This window comes from Ranitomeya imitator, chromosome 3, assembly GCF_032444005.1.
Source record: "Ranitomeya imitator isolate aRanImi1 chromosome 3, aRanImi1.pri, whole genome shotgun sequence".
Taxonomy (NCBI): Eukaryota; Metazoa; Chordata; class Amphibia; order Anura; family Dendrobatidae; genus Ranitomeya; species Ranitomeya imitator.
In genome coordinates this window covers 165731882-165754790 of record NC_091284.1, presented here as the reverse complement: position 1 = coordinate 165754790, position 22909 = coordinate 165731882, and positions in this window count along the sequence as shown.

Sequence of the window (22909 nt, the reverse complement as noted above, 5' to 3'; positions counted from 1 at the left end):
GGCCCAAGGACAGAGCCCTGAGAGACACCAACAGAGAGGGGGCGAGATGAAGAGGTAGTATGGGAGTAGGAAACGCTAACTGTGCGGTTGGTAAGGTATGAGGAGATCCAAGATAGGGCAAGGACTTTGACACCAAAGGAAGAGAGGATCTGTAGTAGGAGGCAGTGGTCAACTGTGTTGAAGGCAGAGGACAGGTCTAGGAGGAGTATAGAGAATTGTCTGATAGCTTTGGCTGTAAGTAAGTCATTAGTAATTTTGGTCAGGGAAAACTCAGTGGAATGGTGGGGACGGAAGCCAGATTGTAGGTTGTTGAAGAAAGAGTTAGATGCAAAGTGAGAGGAAAGTTCTGCATGGACGTGCTGCTCGAGGAGTTTGGAAGCAAATGGGAGCAAAGATATGGGGCGATAGCTGACATAGCGCTTGGGTCAAGGGATGGCTTTTTGAAGATAGGTGTGATTGGGGCATGTTCGAAAGCAGTGGGGAAGGTACCAGAAGTTAGTGAGAGGTTGAAGAGAAGGGAGTAGGGATTGGATTAGTATGGTGGTGAGGTTGATGAGGAGGTGGGATGGGATGGGGTGAAGTGCTCAAGTGGTGAGGTGTGATTTGGAGAGAAGATGAGCTAGCTCCTCTTCAGTGATTTAGGAGAGGGAAGTTATGTGGTTTAGGCATTGGCCTGGTAAACAAAGGGGTTGTGGTGGTTTGACGACAAAGACTTGCCTTGTTTGGTCGATCTTATTTTTGAAGTGTGTGGCAAAGTCCTCGGCAACAATTAGGGAACTCAGAGGGGGCAGTGGTGGGCGTAGGAGGGAGTTAAAAGTGTTGAACAACTGTTTGGGGTTGTGGGATAAGGAAGATACGAGGGTTGTGAAGTAGGCCTGTTTTGCAGAGGTGAGTGCTGATTTGAATATGAGTGTTGCTTGTTTGAGGGCAGTGAAATCATCTTGCAAAGGTGTTTATTCCAATGCCGTTCTGCAATTCTGGATACTTGCCGAAGCTTTTTAGTGATATTATTGTGCCAGGGTTGTCTATTGGTTCGTTGCACTCTGCTATGCATAACAAGGGCGACCACGTCAATAGCTGATGCAAGAGTGGCATTGTAGAAAGCAGTGGCACTGTCTGTGTTTTGGAGTGAGGATATGGATGCTAGTGGTAGGATAGATTCAGAGAGTGTGTGGGTGTCTAGGTGTGTGAGGTTCCTGCGTGGGTGCGCATGTTGCTGGATATGGGTGACAGGTGAGGAGGACAGGGATGAGAAAGGGAGTAAATGGTGGTCAGATAGAGGGAGAGGGGAGGTTGTGAAGTTAGATAGGGAGCAGAAATGGGTGAAAACTAGGTCTAATGTGTGTCCATCTTTGTGGGTGGCTGAGGAGGATCACTGAGTAAGTCCAAAGGATGAAGTAAGGGACAGGAGTTTGGAGGCTGCCAACTGGTGGGTGTCAATGGGGATGTTGAAGTCACCCATGATGATGGTGGGAATGTCAGCAGAGAGAAAGTGAAGGAGCCAGGTGGAGAATTGGTCAATAAAGGCAGTGGTCGAGCCTAGAGGTCGGTGACAGCCATTTGGAGGTTGTAGGGGGAGAAGATGCGGACAGTGTGGACTTCAAAAGAAGGGAGGATAAGGGAGGGTAGAGGTGGGATTGGGTTAATTGTACAGTTGGAAGAAAGGAGAAGGCCCACTCCTCCACCACGTTTATTGCCAGGGCGAGTAGTGTGGGTAAAGTGGAGGCCACCAAAGCAGTGCAGCGGGGGAGGCTGTGTCAGAGGATATCAGCCATGTTTTGACGATGCCCAGAAAAAAAAGATTACGAAAGGTAAAGAGGTTGTGAATCATGTGGAGTTTATTGCAGATGGAGCGGGCATTCCATAGTGATCCAGAGAGAGGGTGCTTGGGGGTGGGCGTCATGGGCACCGATTTGAAATGGGCAAGATTTTGGGTGTTTATATTGGGTTGGGTGCGATAGGAGGGTGTAGTAATGGGAGGTATGAGCTGTGGGGGTCCAGGATTGGGAGATATGTCTCCAGCAGTGAGGAGAAGCAGAGAGAGACAGAGCAGGTGGGCGAAGGAGAGTGTGTGGCTTGTTTTGTGCTTTATTAGGAGAGATCAGAGGTTGAGGAGCAGGTCAGCAGAGGAGGTCAGGTGGGGAGGCAAGAGGGAAGGAGATATTATTACTTGCTTAGAGGGTGCTGGGGTTTGGGGATAGTGAAGCAGGCTGAGGAGTAATGGAGCTAAAACTGTTAGAGCATATGTCAACATTATGAGAGTAAGTGTGATGGAAAGGGATAGAAATTTAGTACATTTATCAACAGTGGTTAGTCTTACCTTCTGTTCACTTCTGGCTCACTTCTGGCATGTTTCTGCTGTCATCTTTGCCGTTATCCTTTTAGAGACATCCTTCTAGAGATAGACCACAGACCACGGTGCATTGCTGCAGATTTTAAAAATCATGTTCTCCTTTGAAACCCTGCCACAGGAATTTAGAGTTTGACAGCGGCATTTAACAGGTTAATACTGTGCTCCACCCAGAATTGTTAGAGGCAGCTCCTGGCTGTAACACACAGCCGTAATCTGTCGGGTATGAGGCAAGCTCAGCCAGTGAGCCTACTCCATACACTCGCTTCCAACTTGCGTAGTGTATGTATTGCGGATGTTTTGAAGGGTTTAAGATGTGTTAATTTACTGAACAATTAGCAAACATCAAATTACACTAAGGGATTATGGCCGATCAGGCTGCTGTGGACCAAAATAGATAGTTCACCTGCAATAGCATATCCCAACTGCCTTCCCTTATAGAAATGCCTACTAAAATCTACTGAATGGGTTGATGTATCTGCACTATCATCTCTCTGATAGTTATAGTGATATAGTGCTTTTTTGTATCTCTGTGATTGGATGACACTTGATGATGCATAAGAATCTGCGCAGTCCAAATTCTACAGACTGTGAGCGCTTGGAGTCTGCCTTTTTCATCAGCTTTTAAAAAAACCAATTTTTAGTTAACAAGATGAAGCTGAATCAAAGTAACAGTACATACTATACCGCTATGTTGGACCAACATCTGGCTACATATATATATACTGTATATATCTAAGTCATTTCATTAATATTGGGAAAGAAGGCTAGCACATTCTTTACAAAATAGCAGTAAACCAATTTAATTTACAGAACACATAGGGGCTTATTAATTAATGTTTCAGAGCTAGAACTCTAGCAAAAGTATTGTGACTTTTAGCGATCAGCCAGCTACGCCAAATTAGGTGGGATGTGGAAATCTAGGTGTATTTTCCTGCTCTACTCCTGTCTTGCTGTGTACAGGAGTTCCATCATCAATAAATCACCTTAAAGAACAACCAAATAACTGGCATCCCGGTGCAGAAGCTGATTCCAACAAATGTTTAATTATGCTTACAAGCAAATTCAATTTTGAAACTTATTCAACACACCAGCACTCTCCAGATCCTGGGTTTCGCCTACTGGCTTTTTTCTAGGGCAAGTAGCCTCAGCAAGTTTGACTCAGGAAGAAGCCAAGAACTGAAGCCCAAGCTTGGGTGAGAGCATTCATGACGTCAGGTTTTCTTTTATGTATTTTACAAGTTTTTTTTTAATTTGACATTTTTTAAGTATAATTACATATTTGATGGAAGCAACTTGCTCAGCTGGGCCGCACTATGCTTATTCTCAAGTAATTTATTGCAGGTAGAATTACTGGACACAGTAACGCATTATTACTGAAAGGAATACAAACTGATATTGTAAGTGTGATGAAGGAGGAGGATTCAGAAAGATTCTTGACTGGCTCAAAATATTGTTGATTCATTAATGTGGTTGTTTATTCTGATTGTTAGAAGAATTTAGTGGACTGCTTTTGCAATTTTACATTTACGAAGGAGTGCCCGATTAATCTGTGTTATTCTTTAGTCTTACCTGTTGAAAACCAATAATGGTACCATACAAATATTTCATATAGGACATCTGTATGTCAATGTTCCATTTTTTTTTGCTAATAGTTATTTGAAAATGTTTACAACAGAGCAGCACCAGTTAGTAGCGCCAAGATTAATAGTGTTCTATAATATTATACTTTCCACTTGTAATTTGCAACTGTAAAGTCATAATCTGGCAAAAACAGCCATGTGGAACTATTTGCAGGGATGTCTGAGATGGATTAGAAGTCTGAAACTGGAATAACGACCTGTCTTCATTCGATAGACATGTTGTTATTTGAGCCACATCAATAGTTTCACCAGAGCACATTAAATCCCATTGAACTGGCAATGCTTTTACTTATCTGATCTGTTTTTCACAAGCTAGTCTAGCTCATTCACTGCAGAGACAAAAGTTTTATTTTCCTTATTGTAAAATATCTAATATTCTTTGCAGTGTAAACTAGTGTTGAGCGATACCTTCCGATATCCAGAAGTATCGGTATCGGATTGGATCGGCCGATATCCAAAAAATATTGGATATCGCCGATACCGATACCCGATACCAATGCAAGTCAATGGGACCAAAACTTCGGAATTAAAATAAACCCTTTCTTTCCTTGTAGGTTAATTCTACATGAAGGAAAACAACTAAGAATAATTTAGGATGTATTGGGGGAGGTGGAGGAGACATTAAAGGCACAGAGGTTTAGCCCAATCTAATGGAATAGCAGGAATTAATTTTTTTTAAGACGTTCGGAGTTACAAAGATATTGACTATGTTAAGATTTTTTATATTGTGTCAGATATTTATGTTTCACTACTTCGATGCTGTTCACCTTCTTTTTAACTTCTCCCACACTTTCTTCATCATCCTCAGCAGCGTCATCTTTTCCATCAACTTCTCCTTCACCTTATTCATCTTCTTCTTCTTCACATTCTTCGTATTATTTTTTTTTTACATTCTTCATATTCTTATTATTCAACTATTCTTCTTCTTCATAATGAACTTTTTCATCTTCTTCATATTCTTCTTCTTCATCATATTCTTATTTGTGACAGCCATGCCTTCCTGTAGTTGTTATCTATAAAAGTTTGAAGATTACACCTTCTGTTCTGCCTGTCACAAAAGATTTACAACAGGATTTGTCCGCGTTCAGTTTGGCCTGCAGCAGCAGGTTTTTTCCAGGGGAACCACGAGGAGGAACGGACTCACCTCCATACACTGCTTAGTCTTCTTCTGCTTATAAGTTCTAATTTAAATAATATCTTTTGTTCTGATTTTTAGTCTTATGCTTAATGTTCTTCTGCTTTTTGTTCTGCAGCTTATTGCTCTTCTGCTTCTCGGTCTTCAGGGTCGTCATCTTTAGGGTCTTGAACTTGGAAATGTAGCAGAAGGTACAAGAGCAAAAGACCCTGCCGAGAACCAGCTGACGGTACTGGAACCCGGATGGCTAGCTGAATGTACAAGAGCCAATGGAAGAACCAAGGACCACCTGACATTGGTGGAACTCGGATACCCAGAAGGAGGCACCTAAGCCAAAGGCTCTGCCTGGAATCAGCTGACGGTACCGGAACCAGGATGGGGAGCAGAAGGTACAAGAGCAAAAGACCCTGCCGAGAACCAGCTGATGGTACTGGAACCCGGATGGCTAGCCGAAGGTACAAGAGCCAATGGAACAACCGAGGACCAGCTGACGTTAATAAGCAGGAGGTAGCCGTGCTAGAAAGCACTACCAAGGACCACCTGACGTTGGTGGAACTCGTATACCCAGAAGGAGGCACCTAAGCCAAAGGCTCTGCCCGGAACCAGGTGACGGTACTGGAACCAGGATGGGGAGCAGAAGGTACAAGAGCAAAAGACCCTGCTGAGAACCAGCTGACGGTACTGGAGCCCGGATGGCTAGCCGAAGGTGCAAGAGCCAATGGAACAACCTAGGACCAGCTGACGTTACTGGAACCCAGTTACTAAGCAGGAGGTACCCGTGCTAGAAAGCACTACCAAAGGACCACCTCACGTTGGTGGAACTCGGATGCCCAGAAGAAGGCACCTAAGTCAAAGGCTCTGCTCGGAACCAGCTGACGGTACTGGAACCAGGATGGGGAGCAGAAGGCACAAGTGCCAAAGACACTTCTGAGCAGCAACTGGCGGTGTTGGAGCCCAGGGACAGCAGGAGGAACAGAGTGTAGGCCGAAGCCTGCACTCGAGGCAGTTTAATATCTGATGTTGTGTCAGCGTGGCAGCCGCAGGACACATTGCTGGATACACAGCTGGGGATAAGCTGACGTTACTGAAACCCAATAACACGGCAGCTAGTGTTGACTGTGCAGACAGCACTTCCAGGCAGCAACTGGTGGTGTTCGAGCCCAGGGACAGCAGGAGGAGCAGAGTGTAGGCCGAGGCCTGCACGGGAGGCAGTTTAATGTCTGTTGGTGTGTCAGCGTCGCGGTCGCTGGACACATTGTCGGATACAGAGCAGGGGAGCAGCTGGCGTTACTGAACCCCACTGACACATGGGTGAGTGTTTTTCTCTGTGCAGCCAGCACTTCCGGGCACCAATCAGCGGTGTTTGTGCCCAGGGAAAGCAGGAGGAGCAGACTTTAGTTTTTGCCGCACACACATCAGGGGAAAAGCTGATGTTACTGAACCCCAATAACAGAGGAGTGACTGTTGACTGTGCAGACAACACTTCTGGGCACCAACTGGCGGTGTTTGTGCCCAGGGAAAGCAGGAGGAGCAGACTTTAGTTATTGCCGCACACACAGCAGGGGAGTAGCTGATGTTGCTGAACCCAACTAACACAGGAGCTAGTGTTGTTTTTCTCAGTGCAGACAGCACTTCCGAGCACCAACTGGCGGTGTTGGGGCCCAGGGTAAATCAGGGTGTAGGCCGAGGCCTAATTTAAGCAAGTTTAATATCTGAAGTAGTGTGAGTGTGGACGGAGCAGGAGAAATTGCCGGATACACAGCAGGGGATCAGCTGACGTTACTGAAACCCAATAACACTGGGTCATGTGTTGACTGTGCAGATGGCACTTCTGAGCAGCAACTGGCGGTGTTGGAGCCCAGGGATTACAGTTCATGTGGTAGAAACATGAACACATTAGGAGACCTGGATTCTGTTGCCAACCAAGTATTTAATCTGGAAGAGGAGTGGCAAATTCCTGCGAGATCCAGGCCTTGTTCATTTTCAGAAAAGTAAGCCGTTCAACGTTATTGGAGGATAGTCGCATGCGACGGTCTGTTATTATACCACCTGCGGCACTAAAGACGCATTCCGATAATACACTAGCAGCAGGGCAAGCCAGCACCTCCAATGCATACTGGCTAAGCTCTGGCCATGTATCCAGCTTAGAGACCCAAAACTTGAAGGGAGAAAAGCCGTCTGGGAGTACACTGAGAGGGCAAGCCATGTAGTCTGTCACCATCTGAGGGAAATGCTGCCTCCTGCTGATTGGAGTCGTCTGTGATGGTGTAGACATTTGTGGCGGGCACGCAAAACTTTGCCACTGATGGTCCATACTGGTCTTGCCTTGTGCTGAGGCACTGCTTCTTCCCCCTGTTTGTGCTGAGCTTCCTCCACTGCCTCGACGCACAGAGCTGCTTTGTAAAGCACTAGCAGAACTCCTCTCGATTGGACTGGAGAAGTTGATGGACTGCACCAGTGTGTCTTGGTACTCCCGCATTTTACGCTCCCGGTTCAACGGTGTTATGAGGCTTTGAAAGTTGTCCCGGTAGCGAGGATCTTGGTGGACATACACCCAATAATCAGCCATGTTGAGAATGTGGGCGATGCGGCAGTCGTTTCCCAGGCACTGCAGCATGAAATCAACCATGTGCAGCAGACTGCCAACTGGCCAAGAAACACTGTCCCCTGTTTGAGACGTGACCTCTGCCTGCTCAGCATCACCCCACCCTCGCTCTACACACTGACTACTGGAGAATTGTGTAACTCCCTCCTCTGGAGAGATGTCTTCTTCCTCCATTGACTCCTCCTCATCCTCCTCACAAAGTATCCCCTGCCCAGGCCTTTGTGAGGAACCACGTCGCGCAGACTGTCCAGAAGCAGATGGCATTTGTGACTCCTCATCCTCCACCTCTTCCACAACATCATCCCTTAGCGTTTGCAGTGTTCTTTCAAGCAGGCAGATAAGGGGGACAGTCATGCTGACAAGTGCATCATCTGCACTCGCCATCTGCGTGGAATCATCGCAAGGCACGCAAAACCTGGCAGATGTCCTTCATAGTGGCCCACTCAGTGGTTGTGAAGTCTAAACGGCACGCAGTGCAACTTCTTTGAGCCTGATGCAGCTGGTACTCCATTACTGCTGACTGCTGCTCACACAACCGCTCCAACATATGTAACCTGGTGGGTAGGTCACATATGATGCGATGTTCCAGAAGGCGGAATCGGCGCTGCAGAGCTGCAATGCGCGATCTTGCCATGCTGGAACACCGCAAGTGAGCACACTGTAGGCGGACCTTGTGCAGCTGTGCATCAAGATCTGGATAGTCCCTCAAAAAACTCTGCACAACTGTCACGGGGAGGCTAGGTAGACTAAAGCTAATGACCCGGGCCCCTGCGATTTCCATAAGACTAGGGAAACCCTGTCTGTCCCTCTCCCAGAGATTACACTGATGGTGTGCTTGTCTGGGCTGCCAGGCCTGACCCTAACTCCTGATTCAGTAGTAAACTGAAACCTCCACCCTCCACCCAGTGATAATCTTAACACCAACCTTTACAGAAAGCACAGACAGGGAAAACCAAAAACGCACCATGCCGCAAACACACTCAGGGAAACACTATAATGTGCACAGGGCAAAACAAAACACGAATATAGGAAGGAGAAATATGACAAGGATCATACACCATCAGATCTGATATTTCCACTCCAAGACCACCACTCCGAACCAAGATCACCAGGTACAAGACACAAGCTATAATCGGCTACGCCCAAAGTTCAGAAGAACTATATAAAGGCTGTGAGCGTGCCCCAGCCTCTAATCCGAGTACCAGCTAGATTAACCCCGGACAACCTAGATAAAATCTAGCCAGCGCCACTGAGCGCATAGTGGACGAATGCAGAATTACCACTGTCTGTTGGATGCCCTAGTGTGAATAGTGTCCGACATGACAGTACCCCACCTTCTACGAGGGACCCCAGGGCCCTCACGACTTATAGGACCTGGCTTGTCCGGATGGCGGTGGTGAAACATACTGACCAGCCGGTCTGCATGAATATCCGAGGCAGGTACCCAAGACCTCTCCTCAGGCCCATAACCATGCCAGTGTACCAGGTATTGTAAAGTGCGGCGCACCACTCGAGAGTCAACGGCCTTGGAGACCTCAATCTCCAAATTGCCATCCACCAAAACTGGAGGTGTCATCGGCACCGCGTCCACGGAACCCACCTCCTTTTTTAATAAAGACCTGTGGAACACATTGTGGATCTTATATACCGTAGGGAGCTCCCGGCTACCGGGTTAATGATGGCAGTGACCCTAAACGGACCAATAAACCTAGGACCCAATTTAAGAGATGGTATTTTGAGTCTTATGTTTTTTGTGGACAACCACACCCAGTCACCCACACTCAAGTCTGGACCTGGCACACGTCTACAATCAGCCACACATTTATACCTTGCCTCCATGCTCAACAGGCACTGTTTCACCCTCCTCCAGACTGATGACAGTTGTACTCCTAACTAGTCCTCCTCCGGGACGTCGGAAGAGCCCCTCTGACTCAAAGTAGAAAATTGAGGATGGTGCCCGTAAACACAAAAAAACTGAGACTCACCAGAAGATTCCTGGCGGTGATTATTTATGGCAAACTCAGCCAAAGGAAGGAACGTCGACCACTCCTCGTGGTTGTCAGAAACAAAGCAGTGCAAATACTGCTCCAAATTTTGGTTCATCCGCTCGGTCTGGCCATTTGACTGAGGATGAAGCGCCTAAGAATGTGACAACTTGATCCCCAGCCGTGAGCAAAATGCTTTCCAAAATTTTGCCACAAACTGAGAACCCCTATCAGACACAATGTCAGATGGGACCCCATGAAGTCTGACCACCTCTTGCACAAATACCTGAGCCAGAGTCTTAACGTTAGGCAACGAAGGTAAGAGCACAAAGTGCGACATCTTTGAGAACCGATCAACAATCACTGAGATGATCATGTTCCCAGCTGAGGAGGGCAAGTCTGTGATAAAATCCATGGAGATCTCCGTCCACTGCCTACTGGGTACCTCAAGAAGAAGTAGTGTGCCAGTAGGATGGGAGCGGGGCGTCTTAGCCCTGGTGCACCTGGTGCATGCTGACACGTACGAGACCACGTCCTGTCGGATTTTGGGCCACGAAAACCGACGTGACACCAACTCCAAGGTACCCCTAACCCCTGGGTGGCCAGCCAGGACAGCATCATGATGCTCCGCCAATACCCTTAGGCGAAGATGGAGCGGTACAAACGATTTGTTACTGGGAAGCTCAGGTGGTACCTCCTCCTGAGCCTTGGCAATCTCAGCCTCAACCTCGGTTGTGAGAGCCGAGACCACTACACCCTTTTGGAGGAGAGGTACGGATTCTTCCCGAGGTTCTCCCCCCGGAAAACACCTGGACAAAGCATCCACCTTAGTGTTCTTAGACCCAGGTCGATAAGTGACAAAAAAGTTGATCCGCGAGAAAAACAATGCCCAGCGAGCCTGCTTTTGGGACAGACGATTGACAGACTCCAAATAAAGCAAATTCTTATGGTCGGTAATAACAGTAACCTGGTGAACCGACCCCTCCAAAAAGTGCCGCCATTCCTCAAAGGCCAACTTGATAGCCAACACCTCCCTGTTGCCGATATCGTAGTTACGTTCGGCGGGCGACAGTTTCTTGGAGAAATAGGCGCAAGGTCGCAACTCGCTCAAGGATGAGCCTTGTGACAGCACAGCCTCCACACCAACCTCAGACGCATCGACTTCCACGGTAAATGGTTTCGATACATCCGGCTGCACGAGAATGGGGGCCGAAGCAAAGCTTTTCTTAAGAAATTCAAATGCGCACACAGCAGCCTCAGGCCAGACAGAGAAATTGGTACCCTTTTTCGTCATGTCAGTAAGCGGTTTAGCAATGGTCGAAAAATCCTTGATACATTTCCTATAGTAGTTAAAAAACCCAAGGAACCACTGGAGTGCTTTTAGGTTATCAGGCCGTTCCACAATGCAGTACCGCTTGCACCTTAGCGGCATCCATTTTAAACCCAGAAGCAGATACAATATAACCCAAGAAAGGCAACTCCTGAACCGAAAATACACATTTCTCAAGTTTTGCATAGAGCTTATTTTCTCTGAGTAGCTGTAAGGCTATGGTCACATTGCGTTAGTGCAACCCGTTTAGTGCTAGCGCTAGCGGGTTGCGCTAACGCAATGTTTTTAATGGGGCCGCGTCCTGGGGTCGCGGTAACGTGCCCGCTCTCGCAGATCCCCGATCTGCGAGAGCGGGAAACGGACCGCGGGCGCGCCTCGGACGCTGCGAGCAGCGTCCGCGGCGCGCCAGGAAACACCGGCGCGTCGCTAGCGCGTGCCGAACATGGCACGCGCTAGTGCTGTGCGTTCCCATTGCCGTGAATGGGCGCGCTAACGGACGCGTTGCACGGCGTTAATTTCGCCGTGCAATGCTGTCCGTTAAGCGCGTTCCCATAACGCAATGGGAACCCAGCCTAACACCTGCCTCACATGCTCTAAATGAGTATCACGGTCGCATGAGTAAATGAGAATGTCATCTAGGTACACAATAACGAATTTCCCTAGTACATGCGAGAACACATCATTTATGAAATGTTGAAATACTGCAGGCGCGTTTGTCAACCCAAATGGCATCACCAAATTTTCAAAATAACCCTCTGGGGTATTAAAAGCCGTCTTCCACTCATCACCTTGACGGACTCTTATGAGGTTGTGCGCCCCCCTGAGGTCAAGCTTGGTAAACCACTTAGCACCTGCCACCTGGTTGAACAAATCAGGTATCAGTGGCATAGGGTATGGATCACGAACCGTAATCTGGTTTAGCTCCCTGAAATCCAGACATGGGCGTAGTCCGCCATCTTTCTTCTTAACGAAGAAGAACCCCGCTGCCACCGGCGAGGACGAAGGTCTGATGTTCCCTTTGCTCAGACTCAGTAATGTAGTCCTTTAACGCTTGCCTCTCAGGACCAGAGATGTTAAACATCCTAGCTTTCGGCAATTTGGCCCCTGGTTTAAACCTGATAGTACAGTCATAGGGGTGATGTGGTGGCAATTCAGAGCAACCCTTCTCTGAGAACACATCCGCGAAATCCAGCAGTGACTCAGGAATGCTAGGAGTCACAGCGGACACACATGTGACCAGGCAATTCTCCTGGCATAATTCGCTCCACTGAATTATGTCCTGAGTTTTCCAGTCAATCACCGGGTTATGTATAGATAACCATGGAAAACGCAAAACCATTTCTGCAGGAAGATTACTAAGTACCCTACATGTAACTTGCTCAGAATGTGGGACCCCAATGTGGAGCTTCACCTCAGCCACAAAATCAGTAATCTCCCCCTGTGGGAGTGGAGTAGCATTGATGGTGACCACCCAGATAGGATGACGCAGTTTTTCGATCCTGAAACCGGCTGTGCGCGCAAACTCCTCATCAATTAGATTAGTTGCAGAACCACTATCCACAAAAACAGTGATTGACAGTTCTCTGCCCGCAATCATAACTTTGGCAGGGAGCATACCTAATAGGAATATACTCACCCTCAGACGCGCCCTGCTTCTTTCCGGCAGCCTTCCTTCCTAAGAATCAGCGCTTGAATGACCTTCGGTGACGTCACGGCTTGTGATTGGTCGCGTGAGCGGTCACATGGTCGGTCGCACGACCAATCACAAGCCGTGACGTCATCTAAGGTCCTTCACGCGCTGATTCTAAGGAAGGAAGGCTGCCGGTTAGTACCAGGGCACGTCAGAGGGTAAGTATAGCAATATTTTTAATTTTAATTCTTTATTTTACACTTAAATATGGATTCTTATACCGATTTCCGATATTGCAAACATATCAGAACTCGGTATCGGAATTCCGATACCAGATTCAGAAGATCGCCAACCTCATGGCCGACCCCACACAGGGGTCGGGTCGGGTTTCATGAAACCCGACTTTGCCAAAAGTCGGCAACTTCTGAAAATGGCCGACCCGTTTCGCTCAACCCCAGTCATAACCATGGATACCTAAGGTCCTGGAATTCCTGCCAATGACGAAAGAGACAGTGAATCATAAAAACTATACTACATTTCTAATTGGAGGTATTTGCTAATATTATTATTACACCTACTACATATTGGGATAGGATCTTAGAGATGGGAATACCCATTTAAGTATAACATGTGCCTAAGTCTAGTAAAATACTTTCTATTGTTTGTTAAAAACTATGCAAAATAGTTTAAACATTCTAATCTCTTTAACATGTCCCACAGATTATTCTGGGTTAATCATGTCACATAAGGGCAGCAGACAACATTACTAATATTCAATAACTGTATTTCTTATTATATAAAAGTCAAAGAAATAGCAGATACAATTACACTCCTGAAGTTTTCTCAAGATTTTGCAAGGTTAGAAAAGAATAATTCTTCAAATTATTGAGTTTTTAGAAATGTAAAAATAAAAGTCAGAAGTGATGCCTAATGTGGCATAACTAAAATAAAAAGTTCAATTCATAACAGTATATTTTGGTATTCTTAATACTATATTTTTAAGCAATGTTTAAGCTGTAATCCCATCTGGGGGTAGTAGAAAGCTCAAAAGTCTTTGTAATATAAAAAAAAATGAAATTATCTCCAGATATCAGTAACAACCCATCCAATCCACATTGGCAAAAAATTAAACCATAGATGTCCATACATTAAGTTATGTGTAATAATGAAAATGACACAGGGAAAAAGTATTCTGTGTTGATTGGATGGGTTTTTACTGATATCTAGTGAGAATTTAATGTCAATGGCACCTTTAGATATACAGGGTGGGCCATTTAAATGGATACACCTAAATAAAAGGGGAATGGGTGGTGATCTCAGCTTCCCATTTGCGGCACATTAGTTTATGGGAGGGGGAAACTTTTCAAGATGGGTGGCAATTATGGCGGCCATTTTGACGGTGGCCATTTTGGATCCAACTTTTTTTTTTTCAGTGGGAAGAGGGTCATGTGACACATCAAACTTATTGAAAAATTCACAAGAAAAACAATGGTGTGCTTGGTTTTAACGTAACTTTATTCTTTCATGAGTAATTTACAAGTTTATGACAACTTATAAAATGTGTTCAAACTGCTGTCCATTGTGTTGGATTGTCAATGCAACCCTCTTGTCTCACTCTTGACACACTGCAAAAGAAATTCTAGCACAGGCTTCCAGTATCCTTTGTTTCAGAGGCTGCAGATCTCCCATCTTCACAGCATAGACAATTGCCCTCAGATGACCCCAAAGATAAAAGTCTAAGAGGGTCAGATTGGGAGATCTTGGTGGCCATTCAACTGGCCTAGGATGTCCAATCCACTTTCCAGGAAATTGTTCATGTAGGAATGCTCGGACCTGACTCCCAAGATGGTGCAAAACCACAAATGGCTGCCATGGTCACCACCCATCTTGAAAAGTTATACCCCTCCTATATACTAATGTGCCACAAACAGGAAATTGATATCACAACCATTCCCATTTTATTTAGGTATATCCATATAAATGCCCCACCCTGTATATTTACTTAGATAATTGGTAATATGTTCAATACTTGTTACACCCTCTGTCTGTGTGTGTATTTATGTATGTATATATATATATATATATATATATATATATATATATACTGTATATATATATATATATATATATACATATATATATATATATACACACACCATGGGGGAAATAAGTATTTTATCCCTTGCTGATTTTGTAAGTTTGCCCACTGACAAAGATATGAGCAGTCTATAATTTTAGGGTTAGGTTAATTTTAACATTGATAGATAGAATATCACAAATGAAATCAAGAAAATCACATTGTATAAATGAGATAAATTTATTTACATTTTGCAGTGAGAAATAAGCATTTTATTCCTCTGGAAACAAGACTTAATATTTTGTGGCAAAACCCTTGTTGGCAAGCACAGCAGTCAGATGTTTTTTGTAGTTGACGATGAGGTTTGTACACATGTCAGGAGGAATTTTGGTCCACTCCTCTTTGCAGATCATCTCTAAATCATTAAGATTTTGAGGCTGTTGCTTTGCAACTCAGAGCTTCAACTCCCTCCAAAGTTTTCTATTAGATTAAGGTCTTGAGACTGACTAGGCCACTCCGTGACCTTAATGTACTTCTTTTTGATCCACTCCTTTGTTGGCTTGGCTGTAATATTTTGGTTTAGTGTCTTGCAGGAAGACCAAGCCTTGACCCATTTTTAAAGTCCTGGCTGAGGGATAGAGGTTGTCACTAAGGATTGTATGGTACATGGCTCCATCCATTCTCCCATTGATGAGGTGAAGTAGTCCTGTGTCCTTAGCAGAGAAACGCCCCAAAACATAATGTTTCCACCTCCATGCTTGACACTGGGGATGGTGTTCTTTGAGTCACAGGCAGCATTTCTCTTCCTTCAAACAAGGTGAGTTGAATTAATGCCAAATACCTCAAGTTTTGTCTCATCTGACGACAGCACCATCTCCCAATCACTCACAGAATCATTCATGTGTTCATTGGAAATCTTCAGACAGGCCTGCACATGTGCCTTCTTGAGCAGGGGGACACATGTGCCTTCTTGAGCAGGATTTTAAACCTTTATGGTGTAATGTGTTACCAATGGTTTTCTTGGTGACTGTGGTCCCAGCTGCCTTGAGATCATTAGCAAGTTCCCGCTGTGTAGTTTTAGGCTGATCTCTCAGCTTCCTCATGATCAAGGATACCCCACGAGTTGAGATTTTGCATGGTGCCCCACATCGATGTCGATTGACAGTAATTTTTTTATTTCTTCCATTTTCTTACTATTGCACCAGCAGTTGTCTCCTTCTCACCCAGCATTTTACTTATGGTTTTGTAGCCCATTCCAGCTTTGTGCAGGTATATGATCATGTCCCTGAGATCCTTGTAAAGCTCTTTGGTCTTACCCATGTTGTAGAGGGTAGAGTCTGACTGATTAATTAAGTCTGTGGACAAGAGTCTTTTATGAAGGTGACTATATAAGACAGCTGTCTTTAATGTAGGTAACAATTTGATTAGGAACATCTAACTGGTCTGTAGGAGCTAGAACTTTTAATGGTTGGTATGGGATCAAATACTTAATTCTCACTGGAAAATGCAAAAAAAAAATATAATTTATGCAATGTGATTTTCTGGGTTTTATTTTTAATATTCAATCTCTCAATGTTAAAATTAACCTACCCTTAAAATTATCGACTGTTCATGTCTTTGTCAGTGGGCAAACTTACAAAATCAGCAAAATTTACAAGGACAATTTAAGAAATTATGAGAAGAATGAGTTTTGTAGAACATTTTTTGTTCCATAACAAAAAAGTAAGGTTAACCCCTTTCTGCCATTGGACGTACTATTCCGTCCATGTGGGGTTGGCCTTACTTCCCAAGGATGAAATAGTACATCCAGCACAATCGGCCGCGCTCACGGGGGGAGCACGGCCGATTGCGGCCGGATGTCAGCTGCCTATCGCAGCTGACATCCGGCACTATGTGCCAGGAGCGGTCACGGACAGCCCCCGGCACATTAACCCCCGGCACACCGCGATCAAACATGATCACGGTGTGCCGGCGGTATAGGGAAGCATCACGCAGGGACGGGGCTCCCTGCGGGCTTCCCTGAGACCCCCGCAGCAACGCGATGTGATCGTGTTGCTGCAAGGGTCTCTTACCTTCCTCCCTACAGTAGCCCCGGATCCAAAATGGCCACGGCATCCGGGTCCTGCAGGGAGGGAGGTGGCTTACCAAGTGCCTGCTCAGAGCAGGCGCTTGGTAAGCCTGCAGTGCTGTAAGTCAGATCACTGATCTGACAGAGTGCTGTGCAAACTGTCAGATCAACGATCTGTGATGTCCTCTCCTGGGACAAAGTAAAAAAGTAAAAAAAAAAAATTTCCACATGTGTAAAAAAATAAATAATAATAATTCCTAAATAAAGAAAAAATATATATTATTCCCATAAATATATTTTTTTATCTAAATAAAAAAACAAACAATAAAAGTACACATATTTAGTATCACTGCGTCCATAACGACCCAACCTATAAAACTGTCCCACTAGTTAACCCCTTCAGTAAACACCGTAAGAAAAAAAACCGAGGCAAAAAACAATGCTTTATTATCATACTGCCGAACAAAAAGTAGAATAACACGCGATCAAAAAGACAGATATAAATAACCATGGTACCTCTGAAAACGTCATCTTGTCCCGCAAAAAACGACCCACAATACAGCATCATCAGCAAAAAAAAAAAGTTATAGTCCTCAGAATAAAGCGATGCAAAAATAATTATTTTTTCTATAAAATAGTTTTTATCATATAAAAGCACCAAAACATAAAAAAATTATATAAATGAGGTATCACTGTAAACGTACTGACCCGAAGAATAAAACTGCTTTATCAATTTTACCAAGCGCGGAATGGTATAAATGTATCCCCTAAAAGAAATTCATGAATAGCTGGTTTTTGGTCATTCTACCTCACAAAAATCGGAATAAAAAGCGATCAAAGAATGTCACGTGTGCAAAAATGTTACCAATCAAAACGTCAACTCGTCCCGCAAAAAACAAGACCTCACATGACTCTGTGGACTCAAATATGGAAAAATTATAGCTTTCAAAATGTGGTAACGTAAAAAAATATTTTTTGCAATAAAAAGCGTCTTTCAGTGTGTGACGGCTGCCAATCATAAAAATCCGCTAAAAAACCCGCTATAAAAGTAAATCAAACCCCCCTTCATCACCCCCTTAGTTGGGGAAAAATTAAAAAATTAAAAATATGTATTTATTTCCATTTTCCCATTAAGGTTAGGGTTAGGGCTAGGGTTAGGGTTAGGGTTTGGGCTAGGGTTAGGGCTAGGGTTAGGGCTAGGGTTAGGGTTAGGGCTAGGGTTAGGGTTAGGGCTAGGGCTAGGGCTAGGGTTGGGGCTAGGGTTAAGGCTAGGGTTAGGGCTAGGGTTAAGGCTACAGTTAGGGTTGGGGCTAAAGTTAGGGTTGGGGCTAAAGTTAGGGTTAGGGTTTGGATTACATTTGTGGTTGGGAATACGGTTGGGATTAGGGTTAGGGGTGTGTCTGGGTTAGAGGTGTGGTTAGGGTTACCGTTGGGATTAGTGTTAGGGGTGTGTTTGGATTAAGGTTTCAGTTATAATTGGGGGGTTTCCACTGTTTAGGCACATCAGGGGCTCTCCAAACGCGACATGGCGTCCGATCTCAATGCCAGCCAATTCTGCGTTGAAAAAGTAAAACAGTGCTCCTCCCCTTCCGAGCTCTCCCGTGTGCCCAAACAGGGGTTTACCCCAACATATGGGGTATCAGCATACTCAAGACAAATTGGACAACAACTTTTGGGGTCCAATTTCTCATGTTACCCTTGGGAAAATACAAAACTGGGGGCTAAAATATAATTTTTGTGGGAAAAAAAAGATTTTTCATTTTCACGGCTCTGCGTTATAAACTGTACTGAAACACTTGGGGGCTCAAAGTTCTCACAACACATCTAGATAAGTTCCTTGGGGGGTCTAGTTTCCAATATGGGGTCATGTGTGAGGGGTTTCTACTGTTTAGGTACATTAGGGGCTCTGCAAACGCAATGTGATGCCTGCAGACCATTCCATCTAAGTCTGCATTCCAAATGGTGCTCCTTCCTTTCCGAGCCCTCCCATGTACCCACACGGTGGTTCCCCCCCACATATGGGGTATCAGCGTACTCAGGACAAATTGGACAACAACTTTTGGGGTCCAATTTCTCCTGTTACCCTTGGGAAAATACAAAACTGCGGGCTAAAAAAAAATTGGGGGGGAAAAAATTTTTTCACAGCTCTGCGTAATAAACTGTAGTGAAACACTTGCGGGCTCAAAGTTCTCACAACACATCTAGATAAGTTCCTTGAGGGGTCTAGTTTCCAATATTGGGTCACTTATGGGGGGTTTCCACTGTTTAGGTACATTAGGGGCTCTGCAAATGCAATGTGACACCTGCAGACCATTCCATCTAAGTCTGCATTCCAAATGGCGCTCCTTCCCATCTGAGCCCTCCCATGCGCCCAAATGGTGGTTCCCCCCACATATGGGTTATCAGCATACTCAGGACAAATTGGACCTCAAAAGTTGTTGTCCAATTTGTCCTGTTATCCTCAGAAAATACAAAACTGGGGGCTAAAAATAATTTTTGTGGGAAAAAATGTTTGTTTTATTTTTACGGCTCTGCATTATAAACTTCTGTGAAGCCCTTGTTGGGTCAAAGTGCTCACCACACATCTAGATAAGTTCCTTAGGGGGTCTACTTTCCAAAATGGTGTCACTTGTGGGGGGTTTCAATGTTTAGGCACATCAGTGGCTCTCCAAATGCAACATGGTGTCCCATCTCTATTCCTGTCAATTTTGCCTTGAAAAGTCAAATGGCACTCCTTCCCTTCCGAGCTCTCCCATGCGCCCAAACAGTGGTTTACCCCCACATTTGGGGTATCAGTGTACTCAGGACAAATTGCACAACAACTTTTGGCATCCAATTTCTTCTCTTACCCTTGGAAAAATAAAAAATTGGGGGCAAAAAGATCATTTTTGTGAAAAAATATGATTTTTTATTTTTATGGTTCTGCATTATAAACTTCTGTGAAGCACTTGGTGGGTCAAAGCGCTCACCACACCTCTAGATAAGTTCATTAGGGGGTCTAATTTCCAAAATGGTGTCATTTGTGGGGGGGTCCATTGTTTAGGCATATCAGTGGCTCTCCAAACGCAACATGGCGTCCCATCTCAATTCTTGTCAATTTTGCATTGAAAAGTCAAACGGCACTTCTTCGCTTCCGAGCTCTGTCATGCGCCCAAACAGTGGTTTACCCCCACATATGGGGTATTGGTTTACTCAGGACAAATTGTTCAACAACTGTTGGGGTCCATTTTCTCCTGTTACTCTTGGTAAAATAAAACAAATTGGAGCTGAAGTAATTTTTTTGTGAAAAAAGTTAAATGTACATTTTTATTTAAACATTCCAAAAATTCCTGTGAAACACCTGAAGGGTTAATAAACTTCTTGAATGTGGTTTTGAGCACCTTGAGGGGTGCAGTTTTTAGAATGGTGTCACACTTGGGTATTTTCTATCATATAGACCCCTCAAAATGACTTCAAATGAGACGTGGTCCCTAAAAAAATGGTGTTGTAAAAATGAGAAATTGCTGGTCAACTTTTAACCCTTATAACTCCCTAACAAAAAATAATTTTGGTTCCAAAATTGTGCTGATGTAAAGTAAACATGTGGAAAATGTTACTTATTAAGTATTTTGTGTGACATATCTCTATGATTTAATTGCATAAAAATTCGAAGTTGGAAAATTGCGAAATTTTAAAATTTTTTGCCAAATTTCCGTTTTTTTCACAAATAAACGCAGGTAATATCAAAGAAATTTTACCACTATCATGAAGTACAATATGTCTCGAGAAAACAATGTCAGAATTATTGGGATCCGTTGAAGGTTTCCAGCGTTATAACCTCATAAATGGACAGTGGTCAGAATTGTAAAAATTGGCCTTTTCATTAACGTGCAAACCACCCTTGGGGATATAGAGGTTAATAATATAATTTTCCTTACAAAATCTTCAGTTTTACTAAAATTAGTTGATGCAAAAATTAATACACCCCACATCAAAGACAACTGCGCCTATTGTTTTATTTGACTACCATGATTTTTAAGAACAGCATCAAATCTCCTAGACATGGTATGAAAAAAAGACATGGATTGAAGAATGAACTTCAATCCAATATTGCAGCCAGCATGCAGCCAGCGGGGAAGGAGAGGGTGAATCAAACACCCAAAAACCTCGCCCCTATGGCTGAAAATTGTTCCCTCCAAATTCAGGTGACAGAGTCCCTTTAAGGATGGCTTGTTTCACCTGCATGGTGAGCTCCTTTGACCGCATGTTTACTTCAAAGCAAAACCTTCCAAATGCAAGCACAACACCTCAAATCAACTCCAGGCCTTTTATCTTCTTAATTGAGAATGACATAACGAAGGCATTGCCCACACCTGTCCATGAAATGGAGTCAAACGTCCAATTACTTTTGGTCCCTTTAAAAACAGAGTGGCCCATGTTAAGGAGCTGAAACTCCTAAACCCTTTATCCAATTTTAATGTGGATACCCTCAAATGAAAGCTGAAAGTCTGTACTTTAACTGAATCTGAATTGTTTTGTTCAAAATTCATTGTGGTAATGTCTATGAATTTTAAAAATGTTGTCTCTGTCCAAATATATATGGACTTAACTGTAGTTGCATTCATTGGTCAGGTGTGATTTTGGATCATTCTTCCACCCAAACACTCTTTACATCCTGAAGATCCCATGGGCTCATTCTATGAACTCCGAACTTTAGTTCCTTCCATAAATTTTCTATTGAGTTCAGGTCAGGTAATTGGCTGGGACCTTCTAGCAGCTTTATTTTCTTTCTCTAAAACCAATTGAGAGTTTCTTTGGTTGTGTGTTTGGGATCATTGTCTTGCTGAAATGTCCAACCTCATATCATCTTCTTCATCTTGGTAGATGGCAGCAGATTATCATCAAGGGTGTCTCAGTATATTTGTCCATTCATACTTCTTTTAATGAAGTATGCCAGTGCTGTATGCTGAAAAACAGCCCCAAATCATGATGTGTTTTTTGGAGTGATATGCAGTGTATTTTGGCCTCAAAACATGGTGGGTATTATGGCATTCAAAGAGCTAAATTTTGGTCTCATCTCACCAGATAATATTGTCCAAGTATTTCACAGGATTGTCTAAATGTTGTTGAGCAAACTGTAAACACGTATGAACATGTTTTTTATTCCTCAATGGAGTCTTGCGTGGTGAGGGTACATGCAGGCTATGGAGGTTGAGTTCAAAACTTATAGTTTTCTTTGAAACAATTGTACATGCTAATTCCAGATCTTTCTGTAGCTCTTTACAGGAGGTACTGGGCTTTTGAAAACTCTTCTAGTAATTTTATCTACTCCTCTGTCTGAAATGTTGTGGGAAGCAGCACCTGATCGTGGCCAGTTTAAGGTGAAATTATGTTCTTTTCACTTCTAGATTATGGCCCCAACAGTGATCACTTGAACCTTTAGTATTATAGACATTCGTCTCTAAGCAATGCCAATGTCAGTATATTTTGCAACAATAAGGTATTGAAGGACTTGAGAAACCTCACTAGTTTTACCCATCATGAGATGTTTCTTGTGTGGCACCTTGGCAATGAGACACCTTTTTATAGTTCATCAGTTGACCCAGCTGATATTTTTCACTAAGTGCCAGGATTGCTTTCTAATTACTGATATATTTCAGCTTGTGTCATGACTTTCCATCTCTCTTTTTTCATATGTAATACTTTTTCCCTGTGTCATTTCACATCATTACACATATTATCTTAATTTATGAACATCTATGGTTTTATTTCTTTGTCTGTGTGGATTGGATGGGTTGTTACCAATATCTGATGAGGTGTCAATAGCATGTTTGGATACAATACTTATTTTACCCACTGTATATATATTTGCTGTTTCTTTTAGGATAACAATTGAGAGTACTCAGGAGTTGGCAATGAATCCATAGTGAAGCTTGCAAATTTCATTTTTTCCCATAATTACTTTTCATTTGATGAAATCATAAATGTAAAACAGCCTGGTACAGCAATGGGAAGTAAAATGGCATTAATTTATACAATTTTGAGAAGTGATTTTTTTTATCCTGCTCTATCAAGTATTTCTTCCTAAGTTAATTGAATGCGACTGA